The sequence below is a fragment of the Cyprinodon tularosa genome, unplaced genomic scaffold (genome assembly GCF_016077235.1).
Source record: "Cyprinodon tularosa strain WSP-4 unplaced genomic scaffold, ASM1607723v1 ctg447, whole genome shotgun sequence".
In the NCBI taxonomy this organism is placed as follows: Eukaryota; Metazoa; Chordata; class Actinopteri; order Cyprinodontiformes; family Cyprinodontidae; genus Cyprinodon; species Cyprinodon tularosa.
Genome location: NW_024039171.1, coordinates 470,560 through 476,559, shown reverse-complemented (window position 1 = coordinate 476,559; position 6,000 = coordinate 470,560). Strand labels below are relative to the sequence as shown.

The 6,000-nt window shown below is 37.2% G+C and overlaps 1 protein-coding gene across 1 annotated transcript in view; it reads left to right on the top strand.

Moving 5' to 3' along the window:
* The first annotated feature begins 653 nt into the window (after positions 1–653).
* rerg (RAS-like, estrogen-regulated, growth inhibitor) overlaps positions 654–6,000 on the top strand; it is a 66,192-nt gene continuing 60,845 nt past the window's right edge. The window contains exon 1 of the mRNA XM_038300319.1: positions 654–904. The gene's annotated coding sequence lies outside the window, so the exon portion shown is untranslated. The remainder of the gene's footprint in view (positions 905–6,000) is intronic.

Below are 6,000 nucleotides of genomic sequence, written 5' to 3'. Positions count from 1 at the left end.
GGACCCCCTGATTATAACCTTGATTGTTTTTATTCATGAAAATTTTATTTCTTTCCAACAGAATTAGCATTTTTCTTAGTGGGACATGTTTTTGCCGAAGTTTCAAGAATCAGTGATATATATACACACATACTGTATATACACATACATATATACACATATATATACACACATATATATATATATATACACACACACACATATATACACATATATACATACATATATACACATATATACATATACACACACATATACACACATATATACACATATATACATATACACACACATATACACATATATACATACATATATACACATATATACATATACACACACACTTTTTTTTTTTTTTTTTGCCATTATAATCAATGAAAACGCTATGTACATTTTTTTCATGGTATTAATTCCTCTTTTCTTCTTTTCATATTGATTGAAATGACTCCATTACGAAATCATTAAATAGAAACAGCCCTAATAACCTGTATTGATATTAAATGATGCGGAAGTCTTTGGTCTTTATCAACCTTGTGTTTCCTTCGGTCTGCCACTAGATGTCACTGTCCTCCCTCTGGTCCATCATGCGGCGGCATGCAGCAGCCGCCCGGCCCTGTGACAGGGACTCCTGCCCCCCCTCCCTCCCTGTGTATATCTCCAGTGATCCGGTGCTTCCAGTCTTCATTGATCTCCTCCTGAGCTGCAGCTCGGTCTGCATCCTGCCTCCATCCACCCCTCATCCACCGATGCGCCCTCAGCCTTCAACCAATCCAGCTGCGCGTCGCGGTCGGATCTCCATCTCAGAAGGTCAAACCTGCCTTTCATCCGCGGACTGAACAAGTTTTTCCTCCCCACCTGATCCAGCCTTTCCTTTGGTTCAAGCCTCCGATCAGCGGAGCTGCTGGTGAGTCTCCTGTTGTCATTTCTGAAGCTGCGTAAAGATCTGCATGGAGGGAAACATTGAGTGGAGGAAGAGCAGCTTTGAAAGGTTCTCAGCCTCAGCAGAAGGTCATGACATCTTCTCTGTCCTTTAAGATCCTGTTTCTATGGAGAAGCTTAATGTTTAATGATAAAAGGCTTTTTCTCAAAACAAGGTCAGATTTGTTTGTTCAGAGATGCAGAGTAAAGTTAATTAGCTTAATAATCTAAAACTGTCCTTAAAGTCAAATCAATTCCTGCTCATCTGAAGGCGATTAGCTCAAAACTTTATTTAAGGGGATCAGAGTGAAAAAAGAGTGAGCCGCTATTCCGATTTTCAATTTGCAAGAATATTTGAAAAACATAATTTTGCACTGCAATACTATGGGGTTAATTTTGTTTCATTATTGTTGCAAATAATGCATTTTGTTAATAGAAATGTTGGGAAAAAAAGAATCCAGAAATGAAACTTTGTCAAAATTCTTAATCACAAAAAAAGTTTCAAAAGGATCTTTCCCAAACATTTTTTTCAAGGTTTTCTTTTTTATTCTGAGTGTTATGAAATGTTAGCCTGACGTGGTCCGACTCAATTCTAGTCAGAATATGAGTCTGATGCTGCTCCATAGAGCTGTGATTATGGGGCGAGTTTCGAACGAACCAGGAAAAAAATGCCTCTGCGCTCAATTGGATAGACCTACGACCAATAAGAGCAACGGAGTGCGTGACGTATGTTAAGCGACGCATAGTTGTTGTCCACAAAAATCAAAGCGTGCAGTTGCACGCCTAGAATAAGAAGATGAGCCTTGATCGCGTTTCTCTGTTCCTCTTTTAAAATTAATTTGCTGTCGATATCTTCTAGAACAGACCTAATAGCAGAATCTACTCACCTCAACTCTCCAGCGGCAGCCATTATTGTTGTCACCCAAGCGCGCTTTGGTCACGTGGTTGATTACGTTACTGTTGATCATCTGTCCATCATCGTATAAAGCCCGCTCTGACAATTTGATTGGATCGCCTGACAGTGGGCAATAATACTCACGCTACTATGGAGCAGAGCCAGACCGAACTTCCCCGAACTCAAACCTTGTGGGCGGGACTAAGTTCGGACTGGCACCCAGGCTAATGAAATGTACCAATGAAATATTTTTGCTAATGTTCATACAGACCAATAGAAATGCACCTTTGCTCCTCGCACCAGAGGAAAGCCCGCCATCAGAGGTGAAGAGAATTGGAAACGCAATTTGAAAAGAATGATATTGTCAAAAACTTGAAAAGTAAAAAAGATTTATTATAAAATAAAATGTTAAAACATTCTAAAAAAATTTATTTATTTTTTTTAGAAAACGGCAAAAAAAAACCTAAAAGTTTTGATTTCTAGATGGCTTGTTTTTAACTTTCAATTTTTACAAAACTTCAACAATTATGGAGCGTAGTTCACTCCATATTTAAGAGCCTATGCTGGTGAAGATTCTCAGTCATCCAGATCAGAGTCATTTAAAAAAAGATAAAAAACAATGCAATGGACTTGGTTTCCAAGTAACTTAACTTTTTTGGAATATAAGAGCCACTACAGTAAGTAAATTGCTGCAAAGTAAACAAATATTAACATTTACCGTTATCCATATTGAGATGTGAATATTTTTTCAGGTCTTCTTTAATAGATGCCACTCTTTGGTCCCCTGCTGCTCCGTTAAACTTTGCTTTTATCTCTTTTTTTGCTGCTAATGTTCTAATCGGCATTCATGAGCATCCCTTTTGTTACATAACGGAGCGGATCTTAATAGGATCAGGAGTCTGTTTTTCTGCACAGGTGTGTGCCAAACAGGGGAACTCTGAGGAGGAAGGATTTTGGTTTGGGTCTCAGGAAAGATAAGAGTCCAACTGGGTCGGATTCAGTCCTTTGATCTTGTGACCCATGACAGAACAAAAAAATAGGAACTTTAAAAGCTTCTGCTGGAATGTGAAACTATAATTATTATGTTTAATTACTCAAATTAGATTGAAGATAATTCTTTTATTTTCATCCATTCACTTTCTGTCACCCTTATCCCTGCTGGGGTAGCGAGGGGTGCTGGGTCCTATCTCCAGCTCCAGCTAGGGGTCCACCCTAAACAGAGAGGAGGGGTCCATCTGGACAGAGAGGATGGGACCACCCTGGACAGAGAGGGGGGGTCCACCCTGGACAGAGAGGAGGGGTCCACCCTAGACAGAGAGGGGGGGTCCACCCTGGACAGGTCTCCAGTCCATCGCAGGGCAACACAGAGACAAACAACCATTCACACCTAAGGAGAATCTAGAGAAGCCAATTAACCTAACAGTCATGTTTTTGGACTGTGGGAGGAAGCTGGAGTACCTGGAGAGAACCCACGCATGCTCAGGGAGAACATGCTGACTCCATGCAGAATCGAACCTGGAACCTTCTTGCTGCAAGGCAGTAGTGCTACCCACTTTTTCTCTGTTCAGCTTTTTTTTTTTCATTTCTAAATTAAAAGAAAATATAAGAAGAAAAGTTTGAAAAGCAAAAAAGTCCCATACACGAATGTAAAAAGACGAAAACATGCTTTTTTGAGGAAGAAATGGAGTCAGGATAAATCTGAGAGCAGCTAACAAACCGGTCACCTAACCAGCAGGTTAAAGAGCGCCCAGGTTAGGCTTCCTGTGATTAACATCATGCTGATTTCATAATGTCTAACAGAAATAGAAAGAAATGCAGAATCTCCTGCTAGACTGGCTGCTGGTTTTTAGGCTTTAAGGGAACAGGATGTTTATTTATTTTAGCTTGAAACTTGTCAGCTGTGTTTTTCTAAAGCTTCAATTGATGGTCGTTTTCAGGTCATTTAATGTTTTCATGTCAAAAATTAATACGAAACAGCAAATGTTCTCCTTGGTAGAGAATGAAAGTCTAACAGCCCCATCTCAGTCAAACGACTGGGGGGGACAGCAGGTAGGGGAACATTCTTTAATGAGTTAAGGATAGAAATAACTAATTTTAGTATCCTAATTACATTATTTATGATGACCTGGATATGTATCCATTTGCGCAGGACGGATCGGATAGAGAAGCTGCTGCTGTTTGAGGCTATTTTCACATGTATCAGTGGAAACCTTGATTCATTCTAAGTGGAGCTCTGCATCGGTGGAACTGCAGAGGTTAAATATCATCATCTAAGGGTTATTCTGTGCAAAAAATGCAATAAAGAATTTTAGCTTAGCCCATAGATTTATCCTTACTGGTTTGAAAGGAAGCCAACAGGTCTGATTTACGTCCTCCAAACAATATTTGGACTTTTTAGTTATTATATTTTATCTTTTTTTCATAAAGCTCAATAAAACTTCTAAAATAAGGAGACAAAAAACAAATAATAGTTTTTAATCAATAGCCTTAGAAAACATTGGTTTATATTATGTGACATTGTTTTACGCTCTCAGTCAGTAGAGATAATAGTGGTCCAGCCTGGGTTCAGTTATTTGACTTAATTCAACTAAAACTAAAGTTATATTCTCAATTTTTTTTTTTTACTTACAAATAATAATAATGGACATCTTGAGTTGAGGAAACTAGAGATTTTATAAAACACAGCTCAACCTTTCCTAAGATGCCTTCAGGCTCTGGTTTGTCTTGCTGCAGCTCTGTGTGTATTTTGGTTGCAGGCGTGTGATTTGTCGTCTTTCTATAGCCGGTGGTGCAGGAGATCTCCTCCCATGGTTTGGAGCTCTATGGTCTATAATCTCTCTAAGCCACAGCAACACCACCCAGATTCATGTCTCAAAGTAAAAATGAGACCAAACCCAGCTGGGTATACAATGGAAGAAAAGAAAACATACACATGCGCTGCCCTGTGTGCCGCTTTGGATCGCATCCCTGTGGAGTTTTAAAAAAAGGCCAAGTTGCACTTCGCGCTCAGAGCTTTGTGTTTTATGCTTTTCTAAAAAGCAACATTATTCTCACAATTATGGGCTGATTTTCATTCAAAGCGACACATTGAGCTTGAGGAGTTTTTAAAAAGGTATGATTATAACATGAAAAACAATTTAGATAAAAATGTAGATTTTTGTTATAGAATGACTGAATAAATTTAACTTCCATCAAATATTTAAATGTATTGAATTGCATAGAACAGCTTTACTTTGTAAAGTTAGAAAGATTTATTTGACCTATATGTATGGAGTTAGTTTTTCTCCATTATTGTTGCAAAGAACACGTTTCATAAATGGACATTTGAAAAACAAAACTGCAACATAAAAAAAGTTCTTCAGATTTACTTTGCTGTTTCCTCAGATGTCATTTTTTTAACCAAGTTCTCTTTTTCAGATTAATTTTTACAAACTGTAGACTTTTGTGCATTTCTATTGGCCTGCTGTACGTTAGCTACAATATTTCTATTGGTTAAAAGCAAATGTTTGTATAACGCTACAAGTGGGGAAATGTGAGGAAAGATTTGAAAAAAATGCAACGCTAAACTCAAAGAAATTTGTAAAAGAAAAAAAATTCTCTAAACTTTTTTTGAAAATTAAGTTTAACCAAATAAATGTTGAAAAAATAAAAGATAAAACAAAGTAGAAAAAAAAACAAATCTAAAAATACAGCCTAGTTACTCTTAAAACCTTTTATTAATTACAAAATTTCTCAAGTTTCATATCTTGATCACATTCCTTTAAAATGTTAATTTCCAAAGGTTGTTTTTTTATTTTCAAATTTCAATTTACAAAATGTGTTCTTTGCTTACAAATATAATGGAACAAAATTCACTCCATATTTTGCAGATGAACCAAAAGCCATGCTGGATGATGGAATTCATTCTTTGGTTCATTTTAGGGTTCAGATTAGTTTATTTTTTCCATCAGAGACAGAAAAAGATTGAAAAAATGTCAATTTGTTCACAAAATGGACCAAACCAAGATTTGAAATGTGTGAACAGAAAAATAATCTCATCATATTCACAGTTTTAACTTGTCTTTTTAAGAACTGTCTGTCTCGCTGTGAAGTTTGCTGGCAAATAAAGTTAACTGGTGGCGACAGAGAGCTCCTCTGTTCTCTGTAGGAAAATTGGAGATAATGGTTAGTGTTGCCAACTTGGAGAG